The sequence below is a fragment of the Anser brachyrhynchus genome (genome assembly GCF_964034855.1).
Source record: "Anser brachyrhynchus genome assembly, chromosome: 1".
NCBI lineage: Eukaryota > Metazoa > Chordata > Aves > Anseriformes > Anatidae > Anser > Anser brachyrhynchus.
Window position 1 is genome coordinate 87,816,234 of NC_137694.1, and position 12,482 is coordinate 87,828,715.

The 12,482-nt window shown below is 44.5% G+C and overlaps 1 protein-coding gene across 5 annotated transcripts in view; it reads right to left on the reverse strand.

The window, feature by feature from the left end:
* GJA8 (gap junction protein alpha 8) overlaps positions 1–12,482 on the reverse strand; it is a 60,057-nt gene that overhangs the window by 29,861 nt on the left and 17,714 nt on the right. The window contains exons 1-4 of one of the 5 annotated variants that reach the window (XM_080577737.1): positions 4,120–4,323; positions 3,390–3,495; positions 3,131–3,254; positions 2,594–2,690 (exon numbers count right to left, since the gene is read on the reverse strand). The gene's annotated coding sequence lies outside the window, so the exon portion shown is untranslated. Of the gene's footprint in view, positions 1–2,593; positions 2,691–3,130; positions 3,496–3,682; positions 4,099–4,119; positions 4,324–12,482 lie in introns of those variants that run through there. The other 4 variants (XM_080577738.1, XM_080577735.1, XM_080577736.1 and 1 more) reach the window with 4 other exon arrangements.

A 12,482-nucleotide genomic window follows, 5' to 3' on the forward strand; every position in this document is an offset into this window, starting at 1 on the left:
AGCTACACCATCATCTCTCAGCAGTTCCACTAACTGATTACCCAAGTGTTCTCCTTTTTCTGGTTGATGACATGGCCATGTACTGTACCCTCCTCTCACCTTCTGCAGCATCCCAATCACTTGACATGAGCAAGCACTAGGCCACAATCTGAAGACTACCACTTCTAAACCCTCCTAAAAACTTGTAAGAGAATCCACTCGTTTCATGCATTTTTCATAGCTTCTCTCATTCCCCTCTCAGTTGTTACATTCACATCTGCTGCTAACTATCCTCATTTTTAGCAAAGCACAGCGGGAGCTAGAGAAATCTCTAAACCTCATGGCATTACAACATCAGGAATACTCCCCCACTTCCATTACCTCCATGTCCTGCTTTTTTTTTTTTCTGTTCCCTTTTCCTTCTCCTCCTTTCATTTTCACTGGCACGATGTGAACTGTTACACTAGGTCTACAGCAGAACTGGGCTGCTTTGTGCTGAGCTCAGCAACAGCTCAACTAGTAGCCCACATCCCCTCACTGCTGCACACTGGACAGAGTAGAGGTGGCTGGTGTTGGGTGCCTCAGAACACCCCCAGCAGACACCAGAAACCTGAAGAGAAGCTATACATAGGTTGTCCATCAGTAAACGCTGATGGAGGGCATGACTTCAGAAGGACATGGACATCTCACACCTGCCTGTGGCAGGAATATCCATCTCAAAGTAGGACTCACTACCTTGTTTTCTTTCCTCGCATAAGTGCATGATTGCCAAAAAAAAAAAAAAAAAAAAGAAAACAAACAACACAGTAAGTACACTGGTGGTGACATGACCCAGCAGACTATCAATTAGTATATTTTGCAAGATTGGGTGGTAGGGAAGAGTCTTGGTCTTATGTGGGCAGATTACCAGACAGACAGGAAGCACAGTCCCACTTTTTACCCCCATAACAGCTTAGCCTAGCATTATGTATGCTTCATTTCATATGTTCTGCTGATCCACTGAGCAGACTTCAATGTGATAGCTACCTCTGTCTCAAAGAACAGCACATTTCAGGTAATAATAGGTATTCATTTCAAGGGGAACTGGGAATTTGTCTCCAAGTTATTGTGGTCCTGATCCTGCCTAGTATGAACAGGTCAAGAAAAAAATGTTGAAGTGCAGGAAAAGAAATGTTGAAGCCTTGGAAAAATGCATGAAGATGAGTGAGCAGACAGAGGAAGGGAGTCAGTAGGTGGTAAAACACTGCTCAGGAAGATGGTAAGTATGAGGGGATAGCAGACAGCCATGAAACATGGGCATACAGAGTCCACATGGAGGGGATGAAACCCGACAGAGAAGCCACAGAAATAATAGGAAGCTGAAGAACAACAAGGGTAAGGCAGTAGGACTTGGAAAGTAGTGCAAGACAGGCAGGAGGCTGGGAACTGTAAGCAACACAACGATAACTCAGGAGAGCCAAGCTCTTCATTTAGAGGATGTAGGCAAGAAGTCAGGTTTTGGAGGGGAAAAACTGGTGGGATTTGACAGGTCCATGTGCAAAACAGAGCTTGGATACAGTAAAATGTAGTAAACTGGATGTCACTGTCAGGAAGAATAGCAGAAATTCTAGGGGGTGAAGAGAGGTGATCTTGGGAAAACACCCAGTTTCCCACACATGAAGTTCCAGATATTGGTAAAGGATGATGGAAGACTGGAGAAATGGAGAGAAGCTGGAACAAAGAGATGGTAGTACAAGATGTTGGACAGAAACAACAGAAAGAATGGGGGGGTGGGGGGGACAGTTCAAAAGCATAGGAAAGATCAAAGCTGATGGGAAAAAATTAGAGACTCCTAGAGATGGATGGGACAACACTAGATATTCCTGTGAGAACAGCTTTGGTATTATGTTTCTGAAAGTAAACTTCAAGGTATTCAAGCAAGTATCGGAGCAGAAGAACTTGCCAAAGATAACGTGAATGCAGAAAATGCGGAAGGAGTTGTTCCATCCTGCAGAGACTGCAGCATGTGGAAACGATTACAGGGATGATTGTAGGACTAGTGATATGTAAAAGATACATAATTATAGATACATAATTATAAGCCAGTGGATAACAGTACAGAGTAGAACTGTAGTCCAAGAAGAATATGTTGAGAGCCAAACAAGATTTTCTTAATAAGATGGAAGAGTAAGACTACAAGTCAAATTCAAGTTTTTCATTGATTTCCACTGGAAATGAAACCTCTGTTGTCAGCGTTGATCCCTTCCTCTAAAGGAGGAAGTTCAATCTTCCTAATTTAAAAAACTTGGTCCAGTGAAGCCGAAATAGCATCTTCAGCCATGAAAGACATGAAGGACTTTGGCCCCAAGTTCTTTGATAATGTCTTCAGCACAATTTCATTTTATTTTCATAAGTTTTTCTTCAGGAATTTTAGCACTGTGACTTCTCTCCAATTCAGAAAGAAAGGCAATAAGTCTACAATTATTATTGTTTTTAAAACATTTAAAACATTCAAATTTCCCACTCAGAAGGGGAATTCTTCTTTCCAGACAGTTGCATTACAGTTTTCATTGTTCTCCTCTTGTGGTGAGAAACTGTACAGCAGCCGAGCACTCTTTAAAAATTCTGAAATGACATACCTGCTCAGTAGTTGCTTGTGGTTTTATATTCAGGGGTCCTTAGTTGAACCCGTAAGGAGAACTGTCGCAGGAGTATCCCTGTTTGTTGCTCGCCTGTAAAAAATAATATATATATATATATATATATATTTAAGATTGCTGAGGGCCTGCAGATAGAAATTAGATATTCAAAAATAATACATACTTCTAGCAATAATTCATAGTAGTACAAAAACTACTTGATACCCCAAGAGAGAAATACAGAATTTCTGGAAAAGAAAAGTAGAAAACCCCATGCATTCCTTCCCACTGTCATGGTGTTTATAACTCTAAGCACTACCATACTGCAATCACTTCAAACAGCTCACATTTCCAACTCCACGAGGTACTGAAAAGCAATAGCTATCCCAACTTCATCAAACCCCTATTCTAACACAAAAATTCCTGTGCTGCCATGCCAATCATATCAGCAGGTCAACACATCTGGTGTTCAATACGTCTTGGAAGTTATTCCGCCCGAGTCTTGCTTCAGGTTAGAGCCTTTGCTTTATTACCGTGGTCTGGATCAGAGTCCCACACCAGTTGTCGGCTGCAGGCAATTCAGGCTCTCATGCTCTGCAGCATTTTCTGCAGAGCTGCTCAGGAGATTACACCAGCGATGGCATTTTATCAGTACTGCTACGAGGTGAGTGCAGACATGATAAGGAAGTGTTAAAAGTCAACGAGGTGCCATTGACAAGGATTGAAGCTGGGCTCGCGCTTCCCCACCAATCATGTGTGCACTGATGTTGTACAGTCCAGTCGCCTTCTCACCAGCTGCTGCTTTGGCAGGCAGCACATTTCACCCTCCCTTTTTGGTACGCAGCCTCCTGCCGAGTCAGTCAGCTCATCTCCACTGGAAGTGGTCACAGCATCAGACCTGTAGGGAACAAATCCTTTCTTAAGACACCCATACAGGTTCACTGGTGAGCATTAAAGAGAATTTTCCTCATTCAAATACGCTGATAGAAGGATAAACCAGTTGCTTTAGTCCATCTCCACCACTCCCTCCCAGAATGGAAGTCTCCCTTTGAGAGATCTGCTTTCCCAGGCAAGCATTCACGTACTCTGCCTGGAGCTGAGCAGAACCTCCAGCAGCACGCCTGGCATTCAACCCACAGAGATTAATCCCATGCACAAGCAAGCCCCAAGGCTTAGGAAACCTGCTGTGACTAATAGCTTGATTGGGACCTAAGACCTTCCCCTCTAGGTTTTCAGGAGCAGTTGAAGAATCTCATAAGAAATTCATTTCTATTGTGCAACTATTGGCACAATCCCCAAGCTGCAGACTGTGCAAACAGCCAGCGAGCCATAGGCTTAATCATACCACGGAGCAATACACAGTGTTAGAGAAAAAAACAGCTCCATCCTTGCCATGGTGACCATAAACTGCAGTGTGACAGCAGAGATGGCCTAAGTAGCCACACTCTGGTCAAAGTATTTCAGAACTTGAAACTCAGCAGTCTCTCCCACAAAGCTATGTAACGAGGATCCACTCAAATACCAAGGGCATCTCCACCAGAACTGCCGTAGCTGACATCCAGAAGCTCCAGCAATAATGCTCTGGGGAAACAACCAATTTGCAGAAATACTACAAACACACTAGCACACAGCAAGCACCAACATCCATTACAATGAACTGAAGGATTCCATTATAGTCCTGTGGGGCAGGTGTGGTTGCCACAAACAGCCCCCTTCCCAGCTGGTACCAATGAAATCCTTACCAGCAGCCTCAGTGCAGAGGCCCAGGTCTGAAAGAAATCCTCAGCTTACCTCCAGAGGCCCTGCCTTTGTAAGGCTAAGGCACACTGACTAGCTACCAGGAAAGCTGTATCTTGCTGGTTCTTTGACATCCTGAATTTACATTCACAGGGAGAGGAGAGATGCTTCTTGTTGGTGTGTCTTTGCTGGAAAACGCCTTCCGGGACATCCATGCTTTCTGTTTCTTAGATGCTAGGGGCAAGAAGAGTCTTTCACTATTCCTCAAGAATCAATACAAACATGTATTCCACCTTGCAAGCACTAGGAAGCACAGTAGAGCCCCCTTTTCCTGATCCTTCCCTGCTCACTACCAGGAGAGCAGGCACACAGACAGATTAGTGGTGAGAGCTCGATGTCAGGGACAGCCCTCACCATGCTATACGATGCTACAAACTGGGAGCCCTGGCCCTTCTGGCAGCTGGAGGGAAGACAGTGATAGGCACCGCTCCCTGGAAACACCCAAAGGACTTACAGATCCAGGCATATTGCTAAATGGGAATCTTTCTTTCCCAGGAGAAACAGATTTCCAATACAGGAAGTCAAAATTCACTGGGAACTCCATCTAAGACCACCAACCATGGCTGTAGATGTTGCTCTGTTTATATGTGCATGGGTGAAGGGAGGAACTCTGGCAGTATCTGTAATGTTTATCACTTGGCCACAGGCTATGTGCACTAAAAACTTTCTCAGTGGCTCCAGGTAGCCATGGCTGCTCCAGCCTACAGCACGGGTAGAGTAGGTGGCTGTGATGTCCCCTGGTGCCTTCTCTGTGAGGGATGCAAATGCCATGCCCTCCATCCTCCCTGTCTCTGAATGCAAGCCCGCCTGCAGGAGCGAGCCACCAGCCAGGCTTCCCCTGACACCTGACAGTGCCGCGCATCCCGTGAAACAAGCCTTCACTGTCCGGACTTTCTCTCTCCCTTCAACATTATAAATGTCCCAGAATTGCTCCAGAATTCAGTGATTTCAAAAGCAAATATACATATATATATATATATATATATATATGAGGGAAGAAGAATGTATTGAGAACAGTTTCTCTCCCCACTGCCAAGGCAAGCTGGCGGAGGCTTGTGCCTTGCCAAGTCAGCCCACCTCCTCCCTGCTTGACCCTCCCCGCCATCTTGTGTCTGGCGGCCATTTTCTACGGCCTCTCTGTGGGCAGGGCATGGCTTGCACAGGCAAGCGGTGAGCTCTGGGAGGCTGTAGGCTGCTGAAGATGCAGAGAGGTTGACACAAACATGGCAATAGCTTGCCAGCTAACCCTGCTCACTGCTAAGGGAAAGGCTGGTCTGGGTGCTCCTGCACTGGGTGTTCAGACCCTGGCAACGGTCTTACGGTGCTGGCCACAGGGAGCTGGGCTTTGCTGCCCTTCTCCTGGCTCAGGACTCCTGGTGGACACCCTCAACTCCCTTTTGTCCTTGTCAGTGGTCTTCAAGTGATCTAGTCTGGGACCTAGCAAGCTCTTGAGAGCACATGGCTTTGTAAAAATCCTGCACCTTCCTGGTTTTGTCTGGAGCAGAAGCACCTCATGTAGGGTCGCTCGCAGCATGTCTGCTCCCAGCCCTGGACAAGACCTGCAAGTTTGCTGGTCTGGCAGGTTTCCCCCAGTGTTTTCCCAAGCAGTTGCCCAACTTTGTTTAAGCTTCAGGGAGTTCAGTTTGGGGTGAAGGGTAGGTCAGCTCTTATCTCGTATCTACATGTGCAAGTGTAACCCTTACCAGTTCCCTTTACAGCTCCAAGAGTTCCTGCCTGGCGTCCCAATGAGGACCACACTTTCCCTCTGTGCTGGGGCCTTTCATCAGGAGTTAAGCAGTACCAAAGAGCCACAAAGATTTCTTAGAGACTCCCCAGCTTTAAGAAAAATCCTGGGGGCATCTATGACCTTCCTCCTTGGCAGCCTTTTATGCAGGGCTCAGGGCAAGGAGAAAGCACAGGGCCACCGGCTCCCTATTTCAGGCTGGCCAGCGCAGCCCAAGGGTGACTCGGAGCTATGACAGGAGCTGAATAAAGCCTTAACTGGCCTGCGGGCTCTGTGAGATTGAGAGATTACATAAAGCCACTCCGGCCTCCTTCTCCTTCTGGAAAATGCTTGTAGTGCAGCTGAGGTGGATTCAAGAGCTTGAGCTACAGGATCTTGCACAGTTTGTTTTAGCAAATACTGTTGTTGTCAATTTTCCAAATGTCTGTTCACACACAGACTGTCCTAGCACCCTGCCAGGGCTCCAAACATTCATCTGTGAAAAAAAATTACTAGGAAACTGCCTGCATTCTTGCCTGTCCTTGTGACCATTTTAAGACCAATCACATAAATAGGAGCCCACATGGAAATATAGGTGTCAAAGATTTAGTTCTCCAAAGGCTTGTAGAGGTATGTAACTACAGGAATCCCACTTAGACCACTGCCACCTTCTTCTAACCACAGAATATCATGCTCAGTAAAACGTCCAGACCAGCAAATCCTATTTCCATCCCCCACTGGTAGAGGCTACCACAGGACAAAGACACTGAAACCGAGTGGGGGTGGATGGGAAGGGAATAGCACAGCAGGCAAAGACAGTTGGTCCCATGTGTTTTCTTTCCTTAAAGATAAAAATTTACACGAGTCAAAAGAAAAATCAGGAACAATGCAGGAATTTTAAAGAGGCCCAGGCTGCCACCTGACTCAGCGTCTAGGCAGGATATTGATTAGCGAGGCTATTCTTTATTCCTCTGCTATTGTTTAAGCATGGGCTCCCTCATGACAGCAACAGGCGTGGGAACACAGCAGCTTTGGTGTTAAAAAGTGCTTTTATCACTGAGCTGAGTAGAGGGGTCTCTGGGAACCAGAGATGGTGTGTCTGATAGTGAAGGAAAGGCATTCAAACCAAGAGCCTTATTCTGAGATCTGTAGGGCCAATCCCGCATTTCTTTTGAGTTGTGTTCAGGCTCCAGTGAGTTCAGAGAGGTGCAGAAAGAAAACATCTCTGCTGCTAAAAATTCTTGGATTTTTCCTTGAGCCCCAGTAGCTGCTGGGATGGCAGCTCCTACATACTTACTTACCCAAGTTATAAAGAAGCCATTGGGTTTGTAAATGGTGTAGCACAGCACAGAGAACAGATTCATCATCGACCAAGCTTCTTTAACATGCGTAAGCAGGTTTTGCAAGCCAGGTTGGGCTCCAGCCTGCAGTGGCTACCACAAGAATTCAACAGAACCAGACAAATGTGTAGTCACTTGCATTATCTCCATTTAAACTGTCCATGTGCTGGCAACCTGCCATTCAGAAAAGCACGAGCTTCTACCAAATGAACTGATGGACAATTATACAATTTCCTGGTAGCTTCAGGTAGGAATAAAGCAAAGTCTTTGGTTCCCTGGTAATTCTCCATGCACTAAAAAGCATCACACTTCAGTACTTGAAAACATCCAATTTGATTGAGTAGGGGGCAGTGACCACCAAGCAGGTTTTCAGCCAGCCGAAATATTTCTGCCTCCCATCAGAGATGTACAGCTGGCTACTGATTTTATATTCTCTGTAGGTTTGTTCTTCACTTGCATTAGAAGCTCAGATGTGACCTCATATATGCATATGAGGGTCTTTGTTTTCATCCACCCTTAAGATAAAAATGAAACTCATTCAGGCACTGACTGGACAAATATCAACATGTGAATTCACTTCAAAGACAGGGCACTGCAAAGTGGACTGTCAGACATAGGACATGCTCTTTGTAGACACTAAACACATATTCCAGCATCTAGAAACACTCTATAACGTTGCTTCATGTGTCTGTGTAAGCATGCACAATTTGGTCATAGTGTGAGCATACCAACTTTCTCTGTAGGCTTTCATGATTCAATATAATTCTTTCCAAATATTTTTAACCTTACCAAGGTTTAAAACCAGTCAGGATTCAGACAAGGTTCTCCTACTTCAGTCTGTAACAAACGGACAACTGAGATAGACTTTTTTCTTTTTTTTTTTTTTTTTAATTTTTAGGTGAAGGTGATAGCCCTCCTTCTACAAGAACCATGTTAGCACACAAATACTGTTTTTCAAAGATGGACTTTCTCTGAAGTTATCTCAGGACTATTTATACTGTTATTTATTACCTTGGTTGCTTATCCTGCCTCCATGCCAGCTTGTACTCAGTGCCTAGTAGAGAGCAAGCTGTGCAGTGGACTGGTAAGCTGAAGCCCAGAGGCTGCCTTGCTCTGCTCATCCAGACACCATAGACACTACAGGATAGAGACACTCATCTCTGTGAGAATAATCCCAGGTCTAGCACTGACCCACACATGAGTCCAGACATAAACAAAACATCTTCTGCATCAGATCATAAGCTTAGTGAAGATGTTGATTATGTCCTTATCCACATATTTTGGCAGTCACAAGTTGAAGAATCCATCATCTTACCCATTATTCCACAGTCCAAAAGGCAATCCAATAAATGTAGCAGGTTGCAATTTAAAGGACAGCTCATCTCTCCTTGAGCTCAGTGGTGCAGTCATATTTTCACTGCTTACTTTCTGACCTTCTTCCTCTTCTAAACCTAACTTATTCTCAGACAGTGGAGGCACATCTATAACTCACAAGCTAACAGGACCGAAGCACAGGCTCCAATATGATCCTGCTATCATTGGTACTGTTTAACTGTCAGCATGTTCTCTGCCAATTTCTCTCCAGGCCATTGATGCTCCCCTAGGATGGATCAGATGCCGGCCTGACTAATAACGGCTCCCACAGTGCAGCATGAACAAAAGCACCCTGCTTAGGGTCTGAGGGAGGGAGTGGAGAGGCAAACAGACATACACTGCGCTTTCATTTGCCCTCTAAGCCAGTGAGCAGAGCAGTCTCTCATCAATATTTAGTCTTCCAGTCTTCCAATCACAGTCTTCCAGATGAACCACCTCACAGTTTTGTTGCACTTGGAAACAAAATGTAAGTTCCCATCCAGTTCGATACCTGCACAAAGCAAGCCACAGATCACAATCGACCTCTTTGTGGATTCCTGTAATGCTGGTCAATTTGCTTACACAGCTGCAGGCTACTATTTCACATCACTTCAGTAGCTGAAAGATAATCTTGTGTCAGTCCTGTGCTGGAATTTCTGTGTGGTTCCACTTTTTAAAGTGGAAAATAATTTCTTTTAATCATGTGACACAATTTCTCAAGGTTTTTTTAGTGCAAGGATCTGAACAGAGGAGGAAAAATGGGAAGGATTGCCTGGGTGGAAGGAAAGTTGTGTGGCCCAGATTAGAAGGGATTTGACTGGAAGATTGGCTTGGATTTGCCCAGACCTGTTAGACAGGAATGGGAGACCTCTTCTCAAAGGTTTTTTGGAATGAGAGTGTAGGGAGTGCAAGAGAAAGCAGCTCATGTGAGCAGTATGGGCCGGCCACAGTATCTTCAAGAGAAACGTTGAAGTCTGGTGTTAGATTTACACTGGATTGTAGCATTTGTGGAGAGCTCCAGCTCTTAAGAGCCTGACGGCATTAAAAACACCAGTAATTCCTCTCAAGGTGGCATTCCTCATGTTTTCCCAACAATCTGGGAACTGCAAAGAAGTGCAGATTTCTCAACTCAGTAATTGAGATGTTGCCTCAGCATTTTTTCTATCAGCATACTTCAAAGCTCTTTAGATTTTCTCCCCCAGTGCAGCCATCCATCCTCTTCCAGCAAATATCAGACCTTACTGATTATTACCAATAAAATTATTGATGTTAGAAATGCTGACTCAAGAAGATGAGGCTATTTAAGAACGTTTTAGCAGATGTTAGTTGAGTGATACTGCATCATTTCATGCAGCACATTGCAAAACATCTTTCTTCCCTGCTGTGTTCAATTGTTACTTTCCCTGCGAGAGAAACTTGTTTCTTCACAAAGCTGGCCTGAGAGGAAAGTGTGGGAAGAGTGTGGGAACAGCAGACAACATCAAGGCTTCCCATTTTTCTCTTCTCTGGTTCTTGTGAGCAATATTGCGTGGTTTTTAACTGCTGCAACTCTGAAGAGTTCTTTCAGAGGGCACATCCCGTGGCGTTCCTGGTTTGGAGACAGCACTCCTAAATACTGAGTACATTGTCAAAAAATCCGTCTTGGGTTCCTTTTGATCTGAAAGAACCAATTTATTTTCTTCTTCAGATAGGCATAGGATAATTATAGGAAGCACCCGTATCATTCATGTGGCTATCACATGCAAAAACCACCTATCTTACTAGCATGCATTGCTTAGGCATCTCCATTTCTCACACACACTGAAAGCCACAAAACATCATCCCTGACCAGGAAAAACTTTATTCATGATTTTAATATTTTTTGTCATAATTTTTATCATCTTTTTGGTTTTGTTGTTTAAGAAAAATAAATCACTTTTATCATAAAGCAACCAAATCCTATATTTTGGATACAGAACTGCCAGATTTAGCTCAAAAAAAACAATTAGTTTATAGCTACCTCAGCTTGTTTCAATCAGATTTACATATCTCTTGCTTTTCCACCATTTTAAGAAAAATAATAAACACCAGCAAACTACACACTCGTGTCTGATACCACTTACTTCTCAGGTTTTATCACCAGGTTTCTGCACGAGCTCATACAGGAGTCTTAGCACAGTGCAAGCACACTTTGGTATCATCTGCCAATCACAAAATCAGAGAGATGAAGTACCAGCAAGCCACAAAGGATATACCTCAGTACAGGCTAGCAATTTTGCATGTGATTTTCAGCTAGGTGTCCAATGATCACCCTTCATCTTCATCTCTGCTGGCGTTAAAAACACAAATATACAGCATACAAAGGACTGGTGAGAATGCAGTGCCTGTCTTTATACGGAGCAATCCCTAGTTAGGATTAGAGCAGACTGCATCACATTGTGTATGAGGAGTAAGGGGAGAGAATTTAAATGAAATTACAGGGGAATTTAAGTGGGGAGGGTCCTACGTTATACCATCAGCAGTACTTCAATGCCCAGAGAATCCCCCAACCCCAGGCCAATCCTCATAGCTTTAAATGTGGGCGCTGCCCATGGCCATCTGCAGAGCCCCGCAGTGTTTCAGCGTGGCTCTGAGCGGCCATGGAGAAGAAGCAGTGGCCGTCACTTCCTTGTCTTTGTGGCTTGTAGGTGACTAACATGCACACCTGCTTCCTTTGCAGGCTGTCACCTCTCCTGGGCAGCGGGGGCTGTTACAGAACGTCAAGCAGACGGCATTTTACCAGGAAATGCAGGTGTCCAGCAACACAATTAAGGAGATTTGAATTGACCAAATCCTTCGCCCTTCCAGAAAACAAAACTGAATACACACCTCTTCCAAGCTTTCCTCTAAAAAATATTCAGGACACCAGGCTGACAAGTATAGGTACTTAATGCATCCAAGTGTGTCTATTTGCCATCATGCAGGCACACTGAAGGTGCAGCATGATCACCAGGACTGCCTGCTTCCCTTGGGTTGACCTCATGTCAACACTTTGGAAAGAGAAACCCCTTGTAAGGCAACTTTCCTGCACGCTCTGCACCACTGGGAGTTGGGCTAGTTTGTGAGCTCTTGCCAATAGAAGAAATATAATTTTATTCCGTGTGTGTATATGTGTGTGTGTGTGCATGTAGCACATGGATATTTGGTCTTCTAATATAAATGTAGCTTTCTGTTCTGCTTGGGCCAGCAGTGTCCTCCTGCCCTCTCCATTTGCTGTAATTCTCGTTGTTCACAGAAGGCTTCAGAATCCAGCCAACACATATCACAGAACTGGTGAGGAGAACCATTACTCATAAATTTGTGCAATTGATTAAGTCCCTAATTGTACCCAGGAGGTCATGTCTTGAAATGCTTTCAGACCATCAAAAAGAGAACAAGCTGCTTGGGAACAGTAAGCACCATCTGAGACTTCTTCCATAACTCAGACTGTTTACTTTTCATCTTCACTCACCACTTCCAAGCACATCTTTTTTTCCTCATATTCTTTTACTGTTTCTTCTTTTGAAACTCACTTCCAGGGAAAGTTCTAAGGATATCTTGGCCTTCAGGGCAGATTCAAGTCCTGATTTCTCTGTACCCCAGCAGAGAACGTATGGAGCAGACCAAGGTCCTTCTACCCCACAACAAACCTAGTTCTCTTTATGATGAGAGGTG